Genomic DNA, 26,250 nt, shown 5'->3' on the forward strand with positions numbered 1-26,250 from the left:
TTACTCATATAAATAGAATAACCATTATTCTCTGATTTAAATGAATAATCGTCTCGCATCAAACAAGATCCAGATATAATGTTCATGCTCAACGCTGGCACCAAATAACAATTATTTAGGTCTAAAACTAATCCCGAAGGTAGATGTAGAGGTACCGTGCCGACGGCGATCACATCGACTTTGGAACCATTTCCCACGCGCATCGTCACCTTGTCCTTAGCCAATGTTTGCTTAATCTGTAGCCCCTGTTTTGAGTTGCAAATATTAGTAACAGAACCAGTATCAAATACCCAGGAGCTACTACGAGCATTAGTAAGGTACACATCAATAACATGTATATCAAATATACCTTTCACTCTGCCATCCTTCTTCTCCGCCAAATACATGGGGCAGTTCCGCTTCCAGTGACCAGTTCCTTTGCAGTAGAAGCACTCAGTCTCAGGCTTAGGTCGACTTGGGCTTCTTCACTTGAGCAGCAACTTGTTTGCCATTCTTTTTGAAGTTCCCCTTCTTCCCTTTACCCTTTTTCTTGAAACTGGTGGTCTTGTTGACCATCAACACTTGATGCTCCTTCTTGATTTCTACCTCCGCGGCCTTTAGCATTGCGAAGAGCTTGGGAATCGTCTTACCCATCCCTTGCATATTATAGTTCATCACGAAGCTCTTATAGCTTCATGGTAGTGATTGAAGAACTCTGTTAATGACACTATCATCAGGAAGATTAACTCCCAGATGAGTCAAGTGGTTGTGGTACCCAGACATTCTGAGCATATGTTCACTGACAGAACTATTCTCCTCCATTTTGCAGCTGTAGAACTTATTGGAGACTTCATATCTCTCAATCCGGGCATTTGCTTGAAATATTAACTTCAAATCCTGGAACATCTCATATGCTCCATGACGTTCAAAATGTCGTTGAATTCCCGGTTCTAAGCCGTAAAGCATGACACACTGAACTATCGAGTAGTCATCAGCTTTGCTCTCCCATACGTTCATAACATATGGTGTTGCTCCTGCAGCGGGTTCGTCACCTAGCGGTGCTTCCAGGACGTAATTCTTCTGTGCAGCAATGAGGATAATCCTCAAGTTACGGACCCAGTACGTGTAATTGTTACCATCATCTTTCAACATAGCTTTCTCTAGGAACGCATTAAAATTCAACGGAACAACAGCACGGGCCATCTATCTACAACAACATAGACATGCAAAATACTATCAGGTACTAAGTTCATGATAAATTAAAGTTCAATTAATCATATTACTTAAGAACTCCCACTTAGATAGACATCCCTCTAATCATCTAAGTGATCACGTGATCCATATCAACTAAACCATGTCCGATCATCACGTGAGATGGAGTAGTTTTCAATGGTGAACATCACTATGTTGATCATATCTACTATATGATTCACGCTCGACCTTTCGGTCTCAATGTTCCAAGGCCATATTTGCATCTGCTAGGCTCGTCAAGTTTAACCCGAGTATTCCGCGTGTGCAAAATTGGCTTGCACCCGTTGTATGTGAACGTAGAGCTTATCACATCCGATCATCACGTGGTGTCTCGGCACGACGAACTGTAGCAACGGTGCATACTCAGGGAGAACACTTGTACCTTGAAATTTAGTGAGAGATCATCTTATAATGCTACCGCCGAACTAAGCAAAATAAGATGCATAAAGGATGAACATCACATGTCATCAATAGAAGTGATATGATATGGCCATCATCATCTTGTGCCTTTGATCTCCATCTCCAAAGCGCCGTCATGATCACCATCGTCACCGGCTTGGCACCTTGATCTCGATCAAAGCATCATTGTCGTTGTCGAAGTTTTGGGAACGGGGGTCCCCAGACTTGCTGCCAGCAGCCCGCAGCGTGGCTCCACCAGCGGCCCTATACGGCCCATATTCACCAACAAACATTCAAGACCCTCGCAAGGGGCCAAGCATCATGAGGCTGACGACACAAGACCTCCTCAGGGGCAGCCTCACCTGGCTGGCTCGCGAGGGGCGGAGAGATCAAGGCGAGGGACACCTCGCGAGATTCCTGTGACGCAAGCCATGATGACTTGAACCAGGCGGGCGCCAGCGCGCAGTGTCCTCGTTTCTTCTTTGGTGCTAAAGGGGCAAGCGCAGGCGATGAGTCCCGAGGCATCAGGCAAAGGTTTCCATATCAGTGCAACAAGACCAAGACCAGCAGGATGGCAAGATGGAGCTCACCATGGAGCCCAAGACGACGTCACCACCAGAGCCTTTGGCAGGCAAAGACTACTTTTGTCAGGATAGCTTGTACTAGTTGTCTCCCTTCGAATTTGGCCATTGTGGGATCCGTTCCCGCTCAATATTTGGGAAAAGGACCAGGGCCTCTATAAATAGGACTAGCCACCACCACGGAGAGATCCTAATCTTCAACCACACAAGCACACCAAGCACAAGAACACCTCACCTCGCAAGGCTGTTCTTCCCTTGTACTGTTCATCCTCCGCCTAAGAGGCAATCCACCACACCACACTGGAGTAGGGTATTACACCGCAACGGTGGCCCGAACCAGTATAAATCTTATGTCTCATGTTCTTTGGGTTCATCGAGCTAGGCTGTGAGATCATAGAGTGTGCGAGCTAGAGAGGGGGAGAGATCTTCGTGTGCACCCCAGTGTTCGAACCTCAAGGGTTTTGCCGGAACCCGAAATCTGACATTTGGCGCGCCAGGTAGGGGTGCGCCGAAGCTTTCCTCTTCGTTCCATGCTTCACCGCTCCAAGTTCATGGTCGACGCTCGCCGGGCCCGCACTGAGCGCCGGGCCACTCTCGCCACCCGTGTCGCTCAGACCGCCCCTGTTGGCGGGCCTCCCCGTCGTTCCCGGTCACCCGCTGCCAACGCCGCCACCGGCCCGGGGGCAAACGAGCAGCAAGCCTCTTCCCTGCACCCCTCTGTGCACGAGACGGTCGCACCACCACCCCGTCGCTGACTCTGGCCGTCTCATCGTCTCACGCTCGCCGCGCCCCCACGGACGCACATCCGCGCTGCTCATGGCACACGAGCTCCTGCGCTACCTCCCGGTCGACGATCTCTACGAGGACTGGTTGGGCCGCATCACCAAGCTCGTCAGCGCCGCGGGGGGCTCTCCAGCACCATCCCTCTCGCTGCCTCGCCCGCCCCCGGCTGCGGGTGATGTGGCTCATGGAGCGCCTCCACCCCCTCAGCACCAAGATGGCACCCTCGTGCCGAGGTGCACGGCTCAGGGAGTGCCTCAGCCTCCCCCGCGTCAAGACAACATCCTCGCTCCATGATGCGCGGCCCAGCAGCGTGATCCTCCGTGCCGTGTGCCCGCGCACGAAGAAAGAAGTTGCCAGGAGGTCCCCCGTCCGCAAGAAGATGCTCCACCGCTTACAGCACCACCACGTCAGGACCGGTTGTTGTGGTAGGGCCATGTGCCACTTGTCGTGGCAGCACAGGGACGCCAAGGTCAAGCTCTGCCTCCACGACGGGCCCCGGTGGCCATGGCAGGATGTCGTGCCTTCACTCCTGAGCTATGTAGCATCGTCTGGCCGGGCAAGTTCAAGCCGGATCTGCCTCCTTGCTACGACGGCACCCCCGACCCTGTGGAGTTTATGCAGCTCTACGAGCTAAGCATCGAAGCGGCCAATGGCGACGAAAAGGTCATGGCGAACTAGTTTCCCATGGCTCTCAAGGACGACGCCCACTCATGGCTCCTGAACCTGCCCTCAGGCTCGATTTCCTCCTGGGATGAGATGCGCAGCCACTTCATCGCCAACTTCCAGGGCACTCGCGACCGCCCCCCCGGTCGCGGGTGACCTGTGCCGCATCAAGCAACAACCAGGAGAAGCCCTGTAGAAGTACATCCAGCGCTTCAACAATGCACGTATCGAGATCCCCAAGGTGACGGACGAGGCCATCATCTCGGTGATTTCCGACGGCGTCCGCGACATCAAGATGAAGGAGGAGCTCGCCATCCATGAGGAGTTGTGCACAACCTTGGAGTTGTTCAACATAGCAACCAAGTGTGCGAGGGCTGAGGAGGGGCGTCTCTCCCTCCTCGAGCTCCCCGCCACGGATCCAGAGGAGAAGAAGGCCAAGGTCAAGGACATGAAGCGCAAGGGGGTGGCCGTGCTCGTAGCAGAATCGGACACCAAGCGCAGCCGAGATCTTCCCGAGTCATCCAAGGGCAGCCATACGTTCTGCGCCTTCCACAACGTGCGCACACACAATACCAATGATTGTCAAGAGCTTAGGGCCATTCGAGATGGACGCTTCTGTCGACGCCCCGAGCGCAACGACCGGGGCTACGGCCGGCGCTTCAAAACCGTACGTGGAGCTTCCGCCTCATACAGCTCCTCTAGGGATGGAGGCAGATGAGGTGGAGGACGTTGGGACGACCGTGGGCCCCGCCAAGAGTGGCGCGACCAGCCTCGCGAGGATCGTTGGTAGTACCAGCCTCGTGAGGGCGCCTGGAGGGACCAGCCTCATGAGGATCACCCTCAGGGCAACCCTGGTCTCCCCCCACTGCCGCCGCTAAGAAGGAACGACGACCATCAATAGGACGAAGGGGCTGGGGGCTTCCAGGAGCCGCACGCCATTGCCTGCATCTTGGGTGGCGCTCAGGCCCAAGCCTCCCAACGCATCTTCAAGAAGTTCTCCTACGAAGTAAATGCATCCCTCCCCAAGCTCAAGGCTACGCGCCTGCTCAGGTGGTCCAAGTACGCCATCACCCTTAGCTCGGCGGACCAGCTCAAATGCGCGGCAACCACTGGCGTCCTCCTGATGCTCTGTTTGCCCGTCATCAGCAATGTCCAAGTCACCAAGACCCTCATCGACGGCGGCACAGGACTCAGTGTCATGTTCGTCGAAATGTTCGACAGCCTTCAAGTGCCATACGATCAGCTCCAGCCTACCAGGCCTTTCTCAGCAGTGACAAACGGCTCCACCACCCTGATAGGGAAAGTTCGCCTCCCTGTCACCTTCGGCCAGCGCGACAACTACCACACCAAGCTCGTCGACTTCGACGTCGCCCACATCCGCCTGCCGTACAATGCCATCCTCGGATACCCAGCACTGGCCAAATTCATGGCAGTCACCCACCATGTCTACAACGTCCTCAAGATGTCGGGAAGCGGCGGAAGCATCACGGTCCCTTGCGAAGAAAGAGACACGGTGTGCTCCCTCGAGCGCGCCTTCCAAGCTGCATCAATCGAAGACCCTGACAGCGCGGGTGCGCAGTACCCTCCTGAGGCCAACCCCAAGAAGAAGAAGCAGCTACTCCGCACGGGGCCTCAAGGGAGTGGCACCTCTAGCGGCGCCACTTAAGGATCCGCGCCAGCGCTTGGGGCGCCTCCTTCCCTCACATAGGGAGGCGCGCCAGGCGCCCTCCTCGGGCAGGGCTCGGGGGCTCTCTTCTGGAGGGCCTCGGACCTGGCCAGCATCACGAGGTAGGCGCTCGGGCACCACGTGGAGGCGTGCTTCGCGGCACGTTTCCCTCAGGAGGACACCGGGCGAGGTGCGCCCGGTGCTCAGGAGTTCATCACCAAGGCATCTCAGGAGCTTCAGGAAGCAAGAGCAATACGCGGCGACCGTCACCCACCTAGCGTTGCTCCGCACCCAGGCGAGGGTGGTGAGTTGCGCGTCTGCATCGACATCCCAGGGCTCAACAGGGCAGCATCTCAAGAGCGCTTCTGGCCTTCGCGTGCTGCCCGGTGTGAGGGCCCGCCTCACAGCTACGTTCGCATGTCGTTCTGCCTGCCGAGCGTGGCTGCCGCCTTCCAGCACGGTCTGCGGAGCGTCCTGGTAGGTCAGGAGGCCAGGCACCATGCGGTCCTGGTGGGGATGGAGATGGTCCTCCGGAGGCCACCTGAGCCTCCAGAGCCTCCCGAGGCTCAGGACCTCGGTGACTCGTGAGAAGCGACGTCTTCACTACGTGTCTTCAGCTGCCCCAACACTCCTTGGGCAACCAAACCAGGTGACATCTTTCCAAGTTCGTTTAGCTGGGAGCGCCCCCTGGGCTGCATCGTCCCCAGGCCGTGTGGGTCCGTCCCTGCGGCATGTATCCGCTTGCATCTTTAGTTCACTCTGTTGGGAGTGCCCCTCGGGCTGCATCGACCCCAAGCCACTCGGGTCCAACCCGGTGGCATGTATCGTTCTCGCATCTGCCTATGCTAGTTGCTCTTCATGCATAATCTATCTATGGTTATCACTTGCTTGATTGTCACCCACCAAGGGAGCCGTGCGCCGATGGTCTTTCTTCAGGATCCTTCACATAAGAAGGCTAGGCACGGCGTCTGTGCTCGGGCCCGTCCCTGAAGTGTTGATAAATCCAACGGTTGAGCTCTGTCTGGCGGGCCGGCCCCGTTCACGTCACCTCCTGGGGTCGTTGGTGCTTGGCCTTCTCGCGCAATAGCCTCAGGAAGGCGCAGAACCTCTAGAGCGGGGCCTCCACCTGACCCTTCACGGCTGCAGCAGTGGCCTCATAATGCTCGTCTTTCACAGGCTCCAGCACCTCGTCAAGTCGGGTGGCATGATCACGAAGGTGGAGGTGGCTAAAGACGCGCGTTAGCACGGCTGAGGAGAGAACGCGGGCTTCTCCCTCCGCCATGGGGCCGATACTGCTCATGACGTCCTCGAGCGCATCAACCAGGAAAGGAACCCGCTTGTTGGGGCCCTCGTCATCGGCAACCAGCGGCTCCTCCAGGCCCTTCTCGTAGAGCGACTTCAGCGCCGTCTGAGCCTTCTCTTCAAGGAGCCTGAAGGTCGCGTGGTCCTCGGTCAGGACCTTCCCTTGGCATCGAGCTCGGCCTTATCCGCCTTCAGCTTCTGCTCCAGCTCCTCCAGCCAGCTATGCTCCATGGCCTACGCCTTCGCCAGCTGCTCCTATTCGGCGTCGCGATCCTTGACGGCGTCCTCCTGGGCTTTCATCTTCTCCTCCTCTGCCTTGTGTTCTCGGGCTTTCCACGCATGCTCCCTCTGCACGGTCTCCAGCTCGGCGGCCAGTGACCGGCAGCGGTCCTGGGCGGCTTCGGCATCCTTCAGCGCTACCTCGCGGGCGGCCACGGCCTGAGCAATGGCCTCCCTGTCCTTCCCGGAGTCAGCAGCAACTTGGCTCAGTGCCGCCCGGACGGATGCGTCGGAATGCAGCCAGCCGGAAACCAGTTCCAGGCGTCCGGCCATCAGGCGACGGTTGGAGCCCTGAAGGTCTTCTCGCAGCAGGGCCATCGCAGAAAGAGCTCACTCCGGGACGTCAGGAGAGGTGGAGGAACCTAGGGTCAGCAGCGCAACAGAAGAAGGAGCAGGAGGCGACGTCATCACCATGGCCGGGGAGGTCAAAGGCTCCTGAGCCTCGAGGACCCCAGCGGCCGAGCCAGACGCTGGCGCCTCCAGAGCCGGCGGGGCCTCGGGGGCTGACCCCTCCCGAGGATGCTCCACCCAGCCTCGCGAGGATGATCAGGCTAGAGAAGCACGAGCGCCGTCTCCGCCTTTACTCATGGAGAGGGGTGCAGCCACAGGAGGCGACCTGGGCTCAAGCAGCACCACCTCGGCCTCCCTTCTCCTCTTCGCCGCAGGCGTCGGCCTAGTTGCACAACAAAGAAGAAGAGTCAAGGACAAGCACCAGAAGCAAGAACTAGGCAGGGCGAGAACACTTACTGGTCCACCGTGGCATAGTCCCTCCGCTTCGGGAGCTTGAAGCCGGAGAGCTTCGCAGCCCGAGGAGCGGGCGCGCCAGCTCCGGGAGTAGAAGCAAGGGTAGCAGCTGGGCCAGAGGCAGCTCTAGGCGGCGGTGAGGCAGGAGCGTTGTCCCGGGAGGGCAGCGCCGACCTGCCCTTCGTCGGAACCACGGGTGGCTCCCCCTCTTTTGGGAGGACGTCGGCCTCGCCATCGTCATCAGGCAGCAGGTGAAAGATGTCGGCCTTGCGCAAGGGGGAGGTCTCCCCCATCTCTTCGGGGGCCGCCTCTGAGTCACGATCCTCGTCCTCCTCCTCCTCTCCGTCCCTGTGGGAATCACAAGAAGACACGTCCACCATCACCGTCGCCACCAGAGCTTCAGAAGGCGCTGGCGGCACCAGGCCACGCCCGTCAAAGGTGGGCATGGCGGCTACGACCTCCGCCCCGTCCTTCCAGAGGAACAAGGAAGTGTGGGGATTCGGCGGATACTCTTGGTCGTCTCCGACCAGGAGACGGAGGGCCACGGACAACTCCTCGTCGGACAAGGCTTTCGGACTCAAGCGGAGCTTGTCTTCTCCATCCACAAGCATCCACAAGGGGCGCGTGCGCGCCTCGAGAGGAGCCACCCGCAACACCAAGAATTCCCTCAAGAGCATGTCCCCGTCAGCTTCGCCACCTTCGCATTGCCCGGCCTCAGGTCGGCGTTCATCTTCTCCAGTGCCAGCCTCGCCCGGTCGTCAGTAAGCTTCGCGCAGGACCACCCCTCATCAGGCTGGGGCATTCCCATCGGCAGCTTCAGCCGTGGGTGGACACACTTGGCATCCATCATAACCCACTTGCTCTTGAAGCTATCGGCCTTCTTCCCGGTCTTCGAAATCGCGTTAGCCTTGCCGGCTGCGATGAAGTTGGCGCACCCCGTGGTGTGGCCGTCGTTGATGCGGAGGTAGAAGAAGTGGCGCAGCAGTGCCACGGACGGCATCACCCTGACATATGCCTCATAATAAAATCCAAATATGGACAAGACAAGAATGGTGTTGGGATGGAGATGAAGAGCCTGTAACCCGTAGTGATGGAGGACCGCATGGAAGAAGTTGGAGAAGGGGGGAACGAGGCCGGTGACGACGCTGCTCATGAAGAAGGGGTAGAAGCAGCTCTTCGGAGCTTCGGGCACGGTGGAGCCAGCCCAGAGCTCGGTCTCCCCCTTCTCGTTGTTCTCCCCCGCCGCCAGTAGTGGCGTGACGGCAAGGTTCTTCGTCGAGACATTGGGCACCTCCAGGACTGGCTCGTACCAGGCGGGCGGCGAGTCAACCTTGGCCTTTCGGGGCGCCATTGGACGGAAGCTCGGAAGGAGATCGGAGCAGATCTGGAGATTTCGGAAGTGAGGATCAAGAGAGGGGATTTGGAGCTAGGCGAAGGAAGCAATGAAGGCAAGCGTTGCCCGCACCGGCCTTTTTGTCAGACGGACAGTTGCCGAAAATGCGTGGGGAAGCGGAGACGCCCATGTCCAATCAATCGCCACGCGCCAACCGTAGCCGCAGGCTGTTGGGGCCCGCACTGCTCCGCGCTTGCCCTTTAGCTTCGCCTCGAAGCCAAGCCCGAGCGCGCCTTGGGCCCGGGGGCTACTGTCGGAGTTCTAGGAATGGGGGTCCCCAGACTTGCCTACCTGCGGCCCACAGCGTGGCTCCACTAGCGGCCCTATACGGCCCATCTTCACCAGAAAACATTCAAGACCCTCGGGAGGGACCAAGCCTCGCGAGGCGGACGACGCGAAACCTCCTCGGGGGCAGCCTCACCAGGCTGGCTCACGAGGGGCGGAGAGATCAAGGCGAGGGACACCTCACAAGGTTCCTGTGACGCAAGCCATGACGACTGGAACCAGGCGGGCGCCAGTGCGCGCAGTGTCCTCGTTTCCTCTTTGGTGCTAAAGTGGCAAGTGCAGACGAGGAGCCCCGAGGCATCAGGCAAAGGTTTCCATATCGGTGCAACAAGACCAAGACCAGCAGGACGGCAAGACGGAGGTCACCGTGGAGCCCAAGACGGGGTCACCACCAGAGCCTTTGGCAGGCGAGGACTACTTTTGTCAGGATAGCTTGTACTAGTTGTCTCCTTCGAATTTGGCCGTTGTGGGATCCCTTCCCGCTCAATATTTGGGAAGAAGACCAGGTCCTCTATAAATAGGACTAGCCACCACCACGGAGAGATCCCGATCTTCAACCACACAAGCACACCAAGCACAAGAACACCTCACCTCGCGAAGCTGTTCTTCCCTTGTACTGTTTATCCTCCACCCAAGAGGCAATCCACCGCACCACACTAGAGTAGGGTATTACACCGCAACGGTGGCCCGAACCAGTATAAATCTTATGTCTCGTTTTCTTTGGGTCTGTCGAGCTAGGCCGTGAGATCGTAGAGTGTGCGAGCTAGAGAGGGGGAGAGATCTTCGTGCGCACCCCAGTGTTCGAACCTCAAGGGCTTTTCCGGAACCTGAAATCCGACAGTTGTCTCGCCAACTATTCCTTCTACGACTATCGGTACCGCTTAGTGATAAAGTAAAGCAATTACATGGCGATTGCATTTCATACAATAAAGCGACAACCATATGACTCCTGCGAGTTACTGATAACTCTGTTACAAAACATGATCATCTCATATAATAAAATTTAGCATCATGTATTGACCATATCAGATGACAACATGCCCTGCAAAAACAAGTTAGATATCCTCTACTTTGTTGTTGCAAGTTTTACGTGGCTGCTACGGGCCGAGCAACAACCGTTCTTACCTACGCATCAAAAACCACAACACGGTATAGTGGTTGCTTTTTGATCTTCAGAAAGAACCCTCTTCATTGATTCCGATTCAACTAAAGTTGGAGAAACTGACACCCACAAGCCACCTGTGTGCGAAGCACGTCGGTAGAACCAGTCTCGCGTAAGCGTACGCGTAATGTCGGTCTGATCCGCTTCATCCAAAAATACCGCTGAATCAAGAATCAACTAGTGACGGCAAGCAATATCTATATACCCACGCCCACAACTCCTTTGTGTTCTACTTGTGCATATAACATCTAGTCATACGTCTTCACGATCCGACCGATCCTAGCACCGAAGGTACGACACCTCCACGATCTGCGCACGTTCAGCTCGGTGACGTCCCATGAACTCTAGATCCAGCTGAGTGTCGGGGAAGAGCTTCGTCAACACAACGGTGTGATGACGGTGATGATGAAGTTACCGACGCAAGGCTTCGCCTAAGCACTACAACGATATGACCGAGGTGGAAATCTGTGGAGGGGGCCACCGCACACGGCTAAGAGATCAACTTGTCTGTCTATGGGGTGCCCCCTCCCCCGTATATAAAGGCGTGGAGGAGGGGAGGGTCGGCCCTCTCTATGGCGCGCCTTGGGGGGAGTCCTACTCCCACCGGGAGTAGGGTTCCCCCCTTTCCCTAGTTGGAGTAGGAGAGAAGGAAGGTGGAGAGAAAAGAAAGGAAGGGGGTCGGCCCCCCACCCAATTTAGATTGGGCTAGGGGGCACGTCCTCCACCTTGGCCTTCCTCTCCCTATTCCACTAAGGCCCAATAAGGCCCATATACTCCCCAGGGGTTCCGGTAACCCCCCGGTACTTCGGTAAATGTCCGAACTCACCCGGAACCATTCCGATGTCCAGACATAGCCTTCCAATATATCTATCTTTATGTCTCGACCATTCCGAGACTCCTCATCATGTCCATGATCATATTCGGGACTTCGAACTACCTTCGGTACATCAAAAAACATAAACTTATAATATCGATCGTCACCGAACGTTAAGCGTGCGGACCCTACGGGTTCGAGAACTATGTAGACATGACCGAGACTCGTCTCCGGTCAATAACCAATAGCGGAACCTGGATGCTCATATTGGTTCCTACATATTCTACGAAGATCTTTATCGGTCAAACCGCATAACAACATACATTGTTCCCTTTGTCATCGGTATGTTACTTGCCTGAGATTCGATCGTCGGTACCTCAATACCTAGTTAAATCTCATTACCGGCAAGTGTCTTTACTCGTTCCGTAATGCAACATCCTGTAACTAACTCATTAGTCACATTGCTTGCAAAGCTTATAGTGATGTGCATTACCGAGAGGGCCCAGAGATACCTCTCCGATACATGGAGTGACAAATCCTAATACGGGAGAGACACTGTAAGAGAGACACTGTGTAGCATGCCATTGTGTTTTGCACATACTCGAAGTACTAGTAAGGTACACGTGCATTGCATGCGTCAGATTTTGCAACCAAACTATGAATAAATACCACACTGTAGCATGTAAGCTCTGAGTCATGTATGCATGATGTAGACCTTCATTTAATTCTTATAGTTCATCTCATTCAAAATCAATTAGTTTTTATTAAAAAACCTAGGGCCTCTTTGATTCGTAGGATTTCCAAAACGCGGGAATAGGAAGAACATGGGATTAGAGTGGAATATCGTCTTGAATCCTACAGGATGGTACGAGTGTTTGATTGTGCATAGAAAAAATGCAGAATTCTTTCAAAGAGGTTTGAGTGGATTGGATGTTTCCTATGAAATCTAGTGCAAATGAATCATATGGAAAAATTCCTATGGTTTACAATCCTACGAATCAAACAACCAAGATAGGAAAAATTCCTAAGGATTAGAATCCTCCAAACTTCCTTCGAGAATCCTTTGAATCAAAGAAGCCCTTAATCTATTTTATGATTCATGGAATTGTGTGTTGTAAAGCATAAAGTACAAACAAAGAATGGCAATTCAACTAGAAAAAAAGTTTGGGCAGTTACGATATGGAAGATTCTAGAACAAAGGAGAACCACTGTTGCTTTGAGATTTGTGCATTGTGCTTAAGTTCAACCATGGAGTCTGCTAGATTTTACATGTGGAAAATCCGGTGGGGGCTAGAAGATGGTGTGAGGGCGAGGGGCCGAGTGGAGGGAGACTATGAAGGAGTGCACAACTGCGAGATCGATATTTAGAGAGAGGGGCGAGAACGTGCGCTGTTGCGCGCACTGGCGGAGCCATGATAAGTGTCCCATGAGCTAGGGGGCCAAGCATTGCTAATCCTTTACGAGGAGGGCCAATTCATCAACTTAAACCATTTTTACCAGCAATTGTCTAATGATCACATTCATATTAGCCTTGATATATAGTGATGTTAGGGGGGCAGGGCCCTTGCTGCCCCCTGTCTTGGCCATTGTGCGCGCGTCTGAGAGATGAAGCGGAAGGCATGGATGATGAGAGGGGGCGTTGGATATATAATTAATGTGGGTGTATTAGCTATATATGTAATCCTATATAGAGAGGTATACATTGATCGATGTGGACGTGGGAAAGAGGGTGCGACCTCACTAGATATATAGATTGATCGGTTTATGTGGAAAACTATGAAAGACCTAGCTATACACACACACACACACACATAGAGGAACATCGATCTTGCGCATGCACGTCAGAGATAAAGAATGCCCGATATGATGGAGAGGGGGATGTATGTGTGTGTGCCTTCATGGGAGACCAACCTGAAGAAAAAGATTGCATGTGTGCGATGGATAATGCCGACTGGTAGTGTGTGTGTATGCATGCACGAGAGAAAGTTAGTGGTGCAATTATAAAGAGAAGACCAATGTGTGGGTGTAAAAGACTATGTGAGGTCATAATCAATGTAAAGTTGAATTCAAATATTTGAATAAGAGATCATGATGTTTGAAACCCATGCATGCATGAATATAACGGAGATCTGCGCGGTGTGGTTTGGAAACGAGCATGTTGCAATGTATACACATTGAACAAGGTCAGATTGGTTTGAATTTGAGATACCGATGGCAGACATCATTTGGCCACATTGCATCCGTGCATGGACAAACTATTCTAATTAGAGATGATGGGTGGCTTTCGCATCACATATCTATATCTATACCCCTATATATTATATTTTATATTTTTATATAGTGTGCGGATAACTTTAACTTTGAAATATGGTCGTTGGATGAGGCCAATCCGATGGTGCAAAGCTGGCAAATTTGAGCACTACTGGCCGTTGGATATCATCTAGATTCCACCAGATTTTGCCACATGTACAATCTGGAAGACTCTATGGTTGAACTTAAGCATAATGCACAAACCTCAAAACACAAGCACTTCGTCTTTGTTCTAGAATCTTCCGTATCATAATTGCCCAAATGTTTTTCTACATGATTTGTTTTTACTTTATGCCTTACTATGCATAATTCCATGAATCTTAAAATAGATTAGGTTTCTTATAAAAACTAGATGATTTTGAATGAAATGAACTATAAGAATTGAACGAACATCTACATCATGCATATATGACTCAAAGCTTACATGCTATAATGTGGTATTTATTCATAATTTGGTTGCCAAATCTCATGCGTGCAATGCACGCGTACCTTACTAGTCTAAATGGTGTCTGTGTGTGTGTTGTGCGTGTTAAACACATTGTACATAGTATATCATACTAGTCTAAATTGTCTTTTTTGAGGTACACGTTAAGCTTGTTCTCCTGAAATTTCAAGCCACGCCTTGTTATGCCGAAATTTCAAGCTAGCGTCTCTGTCTATCGTGATGCAAAACTCCCGCCTCTTCAACCCGCGCCTTGTTAGCCCGAAATATTTAAGATATATCCTTGTCTCACTGTGCTCCGACAACTCCCTCCATCTCAACCTACGCCTTGCTATTCCAAAATTACAACGTGCGCGAAAACTCCCACCTCCTGTGAAATCTCGACACGCGAAATGCCCGTGATACCCCTGAACCGAAAGAACCGCCTCAAATCGGTGGGGGTACTTTCATAACTTACCCCACATTTCGGACAAGTGCGTCCCTAAGCCATGGTTAACAACTCCCATCCCATCTGCCGACCCATTCGTACACCGAGGCCGGGAAAACCCGCGAAGCCCCACACCCTCCTCCGTCCGCCACCCAGCCGGAGCCTCTTCCCCGACGACATCGTCCACAGCAACACCTCGACGTCCCTCATCCATCGTACCGGATGAGGATCCGTCGTCGATCTGGTCGTCCCGCCGGTTCAGCCTCCCCATCCTCCACCTCCAAGGAGCTCCCGCGACGTTCCCCTCGTCTTTCGCGCCACCTCCATTCCCACATCGCCATCTTCACCTGCACCACCGGAAGAGCATCATCATCACCGTTTCCTCGGATGAAGCTGCGGCCTAATCGGCGCCACCAAAGAGGTCGTACACTAATCGCTGCATTTTCTTCTTGATTCGATCTCACGGTGCTGTCGGCGCTCGGTCTCGAGCTGACAAGGCGCGGGTCCATCCACGCCGGCGTCGCCGACCACTTCCTCCACGGCGTCGCTCGCTCAGCGGCGATGTCCACATCAGTAGGAGTTGTTGTTGCTTTAGCTCTCGCTCGCGCTACTGTTGTGCTCTTGCTCTCGGTCCCCTGCCTGGTCTGCTCTTGCTCGCGCTCGCGCTGCTGCTCTCGCTCTTGCTCTTGCTTGCGATGTTGCTCCTATTTAGCTACACTTTAGTCGGCTGAATCGACTTTTGGGTCAGTCGATTTTCAGGGGGTGGAGGGGCTCGCCGGAGTTAAGGAAGAACCAGCCACAGCGGGGAGGAGGGCTCGCCGGAGAGGTACCCCACTACCTATCTTAGGGTTCAGGGTGGGGGCGGTGGTCGCCGGCTGTGGTGGGGCGGTGGCGTGGGGATCGCCGGAGAAAAAGCTCGGCACGGGGGGGCTACAGGGATGGCCGGGGCGGCAGCGGACCGATGGTGTGGAGTGTTTTCGGGGCAGGCGGGGCGGTGCACCGCCGGCCGCGGGCGGCGGGGGGCAGCTGTTTGGCCGGTGGTGGCTGGCGGCTCAAGGGGTGGAGGTTGAAGATGAACTGCAGGCCCTTGATTTCGTATCCAACGGCTGGAAAATCGAATGACCAGAGATGAAAAAGTCAGTCGACTGACTTGTAGCCTCACCTCTAGTGCGTTCAGTTTCGACAGTAAAATTCAGTTTCGACAGCAAAATTCAGTTTCGGCAGCAAATTCAGTTTTGACAGTTAAGTTCAGTTTCGACAGTTAAATTCAGTTTCGACAGTTAAGTTCAGACATGAGCGGCTGATGTATACATCTAGCACTTTGTGGTTATGTATTTTACGTCATCTATTGGAGATGCTATTAGAATTCCACTCAGGTTAACATTGTCTCTCTTGTCCTGATTCAGCCTCGGCATCGTACAACTCACCGGAGGTGCTCCAACGACGAAACCCTCCATCACAGCGGAGCAGTACCTCAGGCTCCATCTCCAGACGCCTAAGATCTTCTTCCGCTCCTCCGACAGCCAAGTCAGCCGGAGCATCCTCACCGGTTAACCCAATCACGCTAAGATCGGCATGGCTTTGCCAAAGAGGTTGTACACTTCTTGTGGTTTGACTTAATCTCAACATGCTTCTTTGCATCATGTGATCTTCCAATTCTTGTGAACCAAACACCCAGATTGGCAGAAATCATGTGTTTTTAAATTCTCTGTTTTGCACGTGTATTCCTATCCTATTCCTGTCTATTTCCTATCCCTGCATTGTTAGAATCCTCAAATTCAAACAAGCCCTTACACAATTACTTCTGTTACAGATATGTGTCAAAGAAAACCTTGTGGGGTTTGTCGTGCTCCTGCGGTGCTGTGTTCCACCCCAGCTCAGCTACTCCAACGATGGAAGGGTTCACCACAGCAGGGATCCGCTCTCCAGACTATCTTTCGCCACCTCAGATCTTCTTCCCTGCCGCCGGCAGCCACGACAACTGCATTACCATCATCAACTGAGCAGATGACCTTGAGGACTACACGGGTCCGCAAGAGAGGTCGCACTCTTCCGTTTCTGCTTATGTTATGCATCGCTTAATATGAAGACATGCTACTTTATCGTCGTGTTCACCTATTAGACTCCGACTCAGGTCCAAACTTATGCTGAAACTTGAGTTTTTAAATGCTTGTGTGGTACATATTGGGGCAGCAATCAGTAGTATCTGGTTAATCTCGGGTGTCTACTATGAGTGTCATGTTGGGTGCAAACAAACATTAAAGGAGCCATTATTTGTATTTTTTAACTAAAGCTATTATCTGCCTGCTATCATTTGTTTTGGGTCTATCCACAGTTTGCTACCATCACTCTGTATTTGTGCATGCACTCCTTACATAATCTCACTATGTTTTATTCCTATGCATGTCAGTTATTGTACACAATGGAACTGAACATGTAGAGCAAAAGACACGAGCCTTGCGTGGCAATAAAATTTCATGCAGACGTCGCTCCACGGTGGGCGCAAAGGCAGCCCCCCTCCAGCCATTTTGGGTCGTAATCAAGAGGAAGATAACTGTTCTAAGGGGGATTCAGAAGCAGAAGACCACTCCTATTTACCCCATGAGGTCTTCGCTCTAACTTGGCATGCTGATGTTGGTAATATCATGAATATGGTGCCTTGCATTGCTTACTATATACATCAAAGATGTCATCTGCTTAGTTTAGACATGCTTTGTGTCAATGCCATCTGTTTAGTTTCTTTATCGTATATGTGAATCATGCAATGCCATCTTGTTTAGCTAGGCATCATATATGTGAATTTTGCAATGCCACCCTGGTTAGCTAGTCATCTTATATGTGAATTCTATCATGACATCATTTTTTATTACGTGTTAAATTTGTCAACAATTTTAGTACATACAATTACTCTTCCTGTGCATCAGCCATTCGGCACGGTCATGGAAAAATCTGGAGTGGAAACAAGGTCTTCAGAGCAGACAATGCTATCTGACGAAGCGCATGTCTTGCTGGTTACAGATAGCTCCTCAGAGGAGGATTCAAAGACAGATGACCAGTCATATCCCCCCCCCCCCCGAGGTGCATGATCTAACTTGGCAGGGTTATGATGCTCATATCGTGCGTATGGTATCTTGCATTCCAATGTCATTTGCTTAGTTTAGACATGCTTTGTGTGAATGCCACCTGTTTAGTGTCTAATACCATATATGTGAATTATGCAATGCCATCTTGTTGCAAGACATTATATATGTGAATTATGCAATGCTATCTTGTTGCAAGGCATTATATATGTGAATTATGCAATGCCATGCTGTTTAGCCAAGCGTCATATATGTGAATTATATCATGTCGTCCTTTTTTTGTATTTCTCATTGCTTTTGTCGACAATGTTTGTATATTCAACTGCTCTTCCTGTGCATCAGCCATTTGAATTGGTGGTGGAGAAATCTAGAGTGAAAACAAGGTCTTCAGAGCAGACAATGCTACCTGGTGAAGCAGATATCTTGCTGTTTACAGATAGCTCTTCAGAGGAGGATTCAGAGGCAGATGACCAGTCCTATTATCCCCCTGAGGTGTATGCTCAAACTTGGCAGGGTTATATTCCTCATATCATGCATATGTTGTATTGCAATGCTTAGTTTTTACATCATATACACGATATTGAATGCCATCTCCTTAGTTGACACATCATATATGTGATTGCCCTCTGCTCACTTCCTTAGTATATAAATCATATATTTGAATTATATCATGCCATGATGTTTACATAGACAGCATGTATCTGAATTATGGCATGCCAGCCCATTTTCTAAAGACATAATATAGTTATATCATCTCATATTGTTCACATAGTCATCATATTTTGAATTATGTCATTCTATCCGTGAATTATATCATGCCATCATGTTTCCATCGACGGCATGTTTGTGATTTATGGCATGCCAACCACTTTAATAGACACATCGTATAGTTATATCATGTCATCATGTTTACATAGTCATCATATTTTGAAGTATGTCATTCTATCATGTTTAGTTAGCCATCATACCTGTGAAATTGTGTCATGCTATCCTGTTTAATTAGCCATCATATATGTGAAATTATGTCCTGCTATTCTGTTTGGTTAGACAACATAAATGTGAATTATTTCATGCCATGTTTTCTTCCCTACTATCCATTGCACCTGTCTATCTTACAATGTCTGTACATTCAATTACTTTTCTTGTTTATCAGCCATTTCAATTGGAGGGGGTGATGGCAGTATCTGTGGGAGTAAAAACACGGTCTTCAGAAAAGATCGTGCTACCTGTCGATGGAGATAGAACCATGGTTGTACTTGCCCAAGATCCAGCCCCACCACACATAAGCCAAACTCATGCAGCTTGTACCCCTACCTAGTTGGACAGAGAACTAGCTACACCCCTTCTAACCCCAACCCCAGCAGATAGTAACCCAGTTCCCGTTGACACAGCACCGCCTCCACCACAGAGCACCTAAACACGAGCAGTTAGTAAGGCAACTGCAGTGCCCAAAGCACGAGGACCACCACTCCGAACCCCAAGTCAACGCTTAAAGCAGAAGAAGAATTGTTCTCAGGTCAGGTTCCGTAGCTATGGTTCATACTACTTTACTCTTGCATCGTTGTATTTACTCATACCAACTAATTTCAAATTTGAAGGATGCAATTGAAACTCCAATGGTGCAACAGGTATGTTTTAAACCTGTTTCTTTAACGTGTTTGCTGTTGTAACTTGCTCTATGTTGATTTCAGTTTCAATTGAATAAATAGTTATATTCTCATGCCATGCACCTTACAAGTGTTGTTATTGCTGTGTAGTTTCCCACACTTATATTCTGTCTAAGCTGCTTTGTCTTAAATAGATATGATTTGAACTGTATCTATCTTGATTTGGCAACATAAACTAGAATGATATAGACCATACAGTGACCATACTACATAGATATATGTTTGTTTCATGTTGTTATCCTGTCCACCTTACTACTGAATTGGTTTACCAAAACGAGTTTCATATACAACATTGTAAACATGTGATGTGTTTGTTTGTTTCTCTTTTAGAATGCGGATAAAATATTGGATAAGACTACCCCGTTATGCAATGGTACAGGAAGTAATGCAGATAAGGTTCAAGATAGTGAGACATCCTGTTGGTCTCCAAGAAAGCTGATAAAAACTATATTGAAGACACTGAGACAACCCCAAAGTCCTGTCTTGATGTAGTGTTCGAGTTACTGGCTACTACTGCTGGCACCAGCTCTTCGAACTCGCTGCCTGAATCAGCTCGGCTTCTTGAGTCTCAACTTCAAGTTGCAAGACATCGATCAGATGTTATGCGACAGGAAGCCGAACGACTGAGGAAGTCCCTGCAGAATTCAGATGCATACTTTCTGGTGCAACAGCAAGTGCTGGAGGATTTAAGCGCCAAACAAGAGAAAGTTAATAAGCTTGCTAAGCATCTTGCCAGCATTATGGGTACCCAGGATATTGTTTCTTGAGCTCTTATGAAGTGGTTTCAGTTCTGGACTTGTTTTGCTGCGGCGTTTATATGCTACTTTGTTCCCTATATTTGCACTGGTGGCGAACTTTGATGCCCAGTGGATGCAATATGTGTAATAGCCGTGATAGCCTAGCGTAAGTTGCTTGCCTATTTATTTCCTTATTGTCTTGTTTATTTTTTTTCTTGTAGTCAGTGCAGTTCTTTTTTCACAGTTTGCTAGTGGCCGCAATAGCCTATTTTTTAAAACTAGGCCACATTAACCATGGGCTACATATTTACTGTAGTTAACATGGGCCTCCTACGGGCCGTAGAAACAATGGGCCTTCTAAGGGCTGTAGAAACAATGGGCCTTCTATGGGGCGTAGAAACAATGGGCCTTATACGGGCCATAGACACAATGGGCCTTCTACGGGCTGTATCATCAATGGGCCTTCTACGGGTCGTATGATCGGTTGGCCAAACATGGGCCAATAACAGATCACATTATGGTCGTAAATGGGCTAGAGTTGAAATCGTTCGTTCATGGGCCGACCATAACAGGCCGTCCTTAATCGGTCGTATTTGATGACACTATGAAAACGGCCCAACGTATTAACGGGCCACAAACGGGCCAACTATAACCACGGGCTGAATTTGGCCCACAAGCAAAAAATGACAGTAACGGGCCGAAAGTAAACGAATGTGGGAAATGAGCCCAAGAATAAATGGGCCCTGAGAAGGCCGAAAGATAACATGGGATGGAAACGGCCCAACAGTATAATGGGCCGTTAATGGGTATAAAGTGATACACTGTTCATTACGGGCCGGATTTACCACGGGCCGTTAATGGGCCGAGGGTTACTAAGGGCCTCATACGGGCCGAAAGACGTCATGGGCCATACATGGGCCGGAAGTTAAAATGGGATGGAATTATATTGGACGGCCCAGATGACGCTATTGTGCCTAATTTGGATAGGCCGTAAACGGGCCCTGGGTTAGCGGGCTGTAAATGGGCTATATGCGAACAGGCCGTTAACAGGCTTGCCATGGGCCGGCCCGCCACCTTTTGACCAAGTCAAACGGGCCGGCCTTTTCACAGGAATGGGCCTCTGCTGGGCCGTTCCACGTGTCGACGTATCATATGCGCTTTGGGTCCAATGAGTGGATGACATCTGTCCCAGTGGTGAGCCGACACGTGTTCCCTCCAGCCAATGATGATTTTACACGTGGAAAATCCCCATTGGCCGGGGCTGTTAACCGGTTATCGGATCCAAAACCGGATCCGATAGCTTAACGGCGTTCCGTTACGGTGGATGCCATGTGTCGGTCACCCTTGACGAAAGCACTTCTATGACGCGCGATTTATCGTCATGGAAGTGGACACTTCCGTGATGATAATTTTGGTAATCTCATGGAACACTTCTACGACAGCACAGGTATGACTATCTTGATTCTGTCATAAATTTGTCATGGATGTACATGCATGACAGAAAACGTGACCTACTGTGACAAACACGTATCATCACGGAAGTGTATTTTTTGTAGTGGAGGGAAGTTCCCCCGGCGGAATCGCTCCGCCGGAGGGCAAAAGTGCTCATGCCCAAGTTCCGCCTCCATACGGCGGCGCTTCGTCCCGAAAGTCATCTGTTTATTTTTTTCTAGGTTAAAATGACTTATATACCATAAGATGGGCACCGAAGGTGGACCTGGGTGAGCACAACCCACCAGGGCGCGCCTGGGCTCCCTGGCGCGCCCAGGTGGGTTGTGCCCACCTGGTGGGCCTCCTCCGGTACTTATTTTCTCCAATATGCATCATATATTCCATAAAAATTCTCCGTGAAGTTTCAGCCTATTTGGAGTTGTGTAGAATAGGTAGCCTGACGTTGCTTTTCCAGGTCCAGATTTCCAGCTGCTAGAATTCTCCCTCTTTGTGTGTACCTTGCAAATTATGAGAGAAAAGTCATTAGAATTACTCCAAAAAGCATTATTATGTATAAAAACATCATAAATAACAGTAGTAAAACATGATGGAAAATGGACGTATCAACTCCCCCAAGCTTAGACCTCGCTTGTCCTCAAGCGAAAACCAAAATCGAAAAACATGTCCACATGCTTAGAGAGAGAGAGGTGTCGATAAGCACAAAATACGGACATAGAAGCATCATGTTCATTATTATAACAACAACAAACTTAAACATAAGACTCTTATCATAGAACTTTTATCATAGAGTTCCCATGAATAAGTGACAATTCATCACACTATTGAAGTATAAAGCAAAAACTCTATTAGAAACCAACAAACTATGTTCTTAGTCAATTTTGCAACTACAATTCATCATCTTTTCAGGAAGGATCACGTATCGGAGCCTTTTGGGCAAGTCCACGTACTCAACCATCATATAGTCTTCTACGATTGCTAACACTTGCCGCATACACATGAGCAAAACATTTCAACCGGACACACAGAAAGATAGGGGCTTATAGTTTCTCCTCCCAACGTATTCACCTCAAGGGTGATGTCAACAATAATAACTCATGCTACCCATATTCAACTGGACATATGTGCCTAGATCTTTCCTCACCACATGATGCTTGCCAAAGGAGAAAATAAAAAGGTATAGAAAGAAAACTTTGACTCTTTGCATAAAAGTAAATACATAAAAGTAAAAGATAGGCCCTTCGTAGAGGGAAGCAGAGTTTTCCATGCGCTTATTTGTTTATATTCTCAACCCCTTTGTGCAAAAGAACGTCCCGTTGTATTGCCCCTTGTGATAGCGACCTTTATTATGCAGTCTGTCGCTTTTCTTATTCACCATCACAAGTTCGTACAATGCTCAATTTTCTCTTAAACTAAATGATCTCACACTTTTAGAAGCAATTTTTATTTCCTTATTGCACTGATGACAACTTACTTGAGGGATCTTGCTCAATCCCTAGGTAGGTATGGTGGACTCTTGAAAATAAGATTTGGGTTTAAGGGTTTTGGATGCACAAGTAGTATCTCTACTTAGTGCGGAATTTTGGCTAGCAAAGATAGGGGCAAGCACCACATGTTGAAGGATCTATGACAATATGACTTCTATGTGAATCTGAACAAACATAAATCATTAAGTTGTCTTCCTTATCCAACGTCAACAATTTTGGCATATAATATTTTGATGGGGGCTTACAATCACAAAAGATTTCTAGGATAGTATATTCATATGTGAATCTTCTCTTCCCTTATTAATTACTTCATGAGTTGCATCATTGACTAATGTTATGTTTGTCAATCTCTAATAAAATTTCCTACTTATACTTTTCCTTATGTGGTGTCTGTCGTGGATCTAAGAGTGACAGTAGAATGGGGGGTAGGTATGAGGAGGCAAGATCCTAGCTATGGAGTAGTTGTACACACGAGTTTATGAGTTCAGGCCCTTCGCGGAGGAAGTAACAGCCCTACATCTCGGTGCACTGAGGCGGTCGACTGGATTGTATGTGTGTGTGAGTTTACAAAAGATGTGAACCCTTGTGCCAGTGGAGGGGGTGGCTTATATAGAGTGCGCGAGGACCCCAGCCAGCCCACGTTACAAGGCGTTCAATGTACATAAAGAAGGGGCGTTACAGGTAACGTCTGTATTAAAGCGCTATAAATGATAATTAAGTCTATGAGTAAACTCCCAATCGTTGCTCTGTAGAGTGACTTTAGATCTTCTGTTTGTCGAGTGATTTCTGTGACGATCGAGTGACATTGATTCTTCCGAGTGGAATGTCTCTAGTCGAGTGGATGATGGTACCCTTTGAATGCTTCTGGCTTTAGGGTGATGTCCTTGGGGAGGGCGTCTAGGTCAGGCCTATGACCCTACCCTAGGTACATAGCTTCATCATTAGCCCCCGAATGGTTCGGGGCTTGAGTGGAGAAGGAGTTGAGAATTCCTCTGATTCAATTTTCATGCTCCCGGAGTGACTTATTGCGACCAAGCGAACGATCATGATGATCTCAACTTCTTCTCAGTCGCCTTGAACCATTCTTGAATCTGCCGAGTGAACTTTACTGCGATGTCTTGAGTACTGATATGGAAAAGATATTCCGTCTGATAGATTGCCTTGCGGCGCGCGGATATCGTGGGATTCGGATTTGGGGAAGCGCGCGGGACGGGGGAGGCCGCAGTAATCGGAAGGGATTAGGTGAGGCCGCCTCGATCACCGTGCCACCTTTTTCGGCACGTACCTCGCGCGTAACTATTGCGGGATTTGATTGGATCGTCCGGACCCACAGGTCAGCCACTCGAAAGCGGCCCCATATAAGTGCGCCAGATTGGGGTTTTGTGCACAGCGTGTCCCTATTCTATTCCTTTCTACTCTGCTTTCTCCGCCATCCCATCTCCACTCCCAGCATCGCTGCTCCGTCGAGTTTCGCCTGAGCCATGGGGAAGTAGAAGACGGTGGCTCTGGAGTGCGCGAAGAAGGCGGCGGCGAAGGCGAAGGGGAAGAGGTCCAGCCGGGGCGGATCCTCATCAAGGTCTGGCCTGGCGCGTGGCTGGATCCAGGGCGATTGGATCCGGTCGACGATCAGCCAAGACGACGTCGACGATCTGGTCGAGGGAGAGCTGATTCCCCATGAATCGGCGTGGCTCCCGGAAGGAGAGACTGAACCGTGTCCGCGAGATGGTGAGTGCGTACTCCTCGCAACTCATGTCGACCGTGGATTTTCTCTGCCTCCCCATCCTTTCTTCCGGGGATTCCTGAACTTCTTTGGAGCACAACTTCACCATTTCAATCCCAACTCCATCGTATATCTTGCCGCCTTCGTATCCATGTGCGAGAACTTCTTAGGTTGTAGGCCACACTGGGGTCTTTTCGAGCACATTTTCACTTGCCGTTCTCAGTCGGTCAAGAAGGCCAATCCGAGTGACGAGAAAACGCACGTGATTCAGATGTGCGGGGGTCTTGGGATTCGGATGAGGAACAAAAGCACTTTCCCTGCCAAGATCCTTCCCGAGTCGGTCCGAGGTTGGCAGTCGACTTGGTTTTATTCTAAAGACCAGCCGACTCCAGGTCAGTCGACCGGGCTCCCTGCCTTTTCCATGGCTCGGGTCGAGAAGCCTTCCGCATTGAAAGTGATCCCAGAGGGGAGAGCACAGGTGAAGGTGTTGGTCGAGCAGGTGGTCCGGCTCATCCGGGACGGCGTGACCGGTATGGATCTGCTGGAGGTATTCCTCAAACGACGCCTCCAACCGCTCCAAGCTCGCGATCATCCAATGTGGATGTACTCGGGTATTGAGGATTCCACTCGGATCCACCCGGAGGAGATCGACGAGGACACGGTGGAGAAGTGGCTGAGAGGCATCACAGGCAACAAGGATAACCCCAGGGGGTCCAAGAGGGTCGCTCCATTCGACAATTCGCGCCAGCCAGACCAGGTCTGACTCTGGATTGCCGAGTACTTTTTTGATTAATCATTTAACTGCATGTTGACAACTGGCTATTTTTTGCTTTGCTTGTTATCTTTCAGGCTCTTACTGAGATGTATTCAATGCCCAACGGAGAGCAGGAGCAGTACTCGGCGGAGGAGGCGAGTGGAGGCGATAGCGGCGAATGGCACTCGGACGAGGAGGATGGTGAGGAGAGCGGCGACCCGAGTGACGAAGAAGAGGTCGACTCGCCTCCTCTCAGAGAAAAAAGTTCCAAGCACGCTCACGATCCAGAAAGCCTCCACGCCACGGTGGCCGCACCAACTGGGCAGTCTTCAAAGCATCCTCTGACGTCCTCTCCAGTGCCGACTGAGAAGACACCGAAGCAATCAAAAGTTGCACCTCCTCCAGCTCCGAAACCACCGAAGGCTGCGTCATCCAAACCTCCGAAGGCTTTGCCCAAGATCAAAATGGTCATTCCTACTATCTCTGGGTAATAATCTGACCTGATTTTTTGGTTGACTTGGTGTAACAAACGTGACCGACTGAATATTGAAATTTGCAGAGCTGCCACCTCTGGGACTTCCACCCGCCAGTTTAAGACGAGGACATGGAAGATGCAGTCACCTCCAACCCGGGTACAATTCTCGTGATCTTGTTCTCGATCGTATGGTCGATTAAATTCTGGTGACTCATCTAGGGTCGGCTGATTTCTTTGCAGCTCCTCCCAATGTCATTGAGCTTCCGGATGATGACGAGGACGTGCCGCCGAGGCCCAGGAAGAAGAAGGCAATAGCTAGCAAGACATCCTAGTCGGAGCCGGCAGCGGAGCGGGTAGTTCAGCAACTCGAAGATGTGAGTAAGATTTCTGTAACCTTTGCT

The sequence above is a fragment of the Triticum urartu genome, chromosome 2, assembly GCF_003073215.2.
Source record: "Triticum urartu cultivar G1812 chromosome 2, Tu2.1, whole genome shotgun sequence".
Lineage (NCBI taxonomy): Eukaryota > Viridiplantae > Streptophyta > Magnoliopsida > Poales > Poaceae > Triticum > Triticum urartu.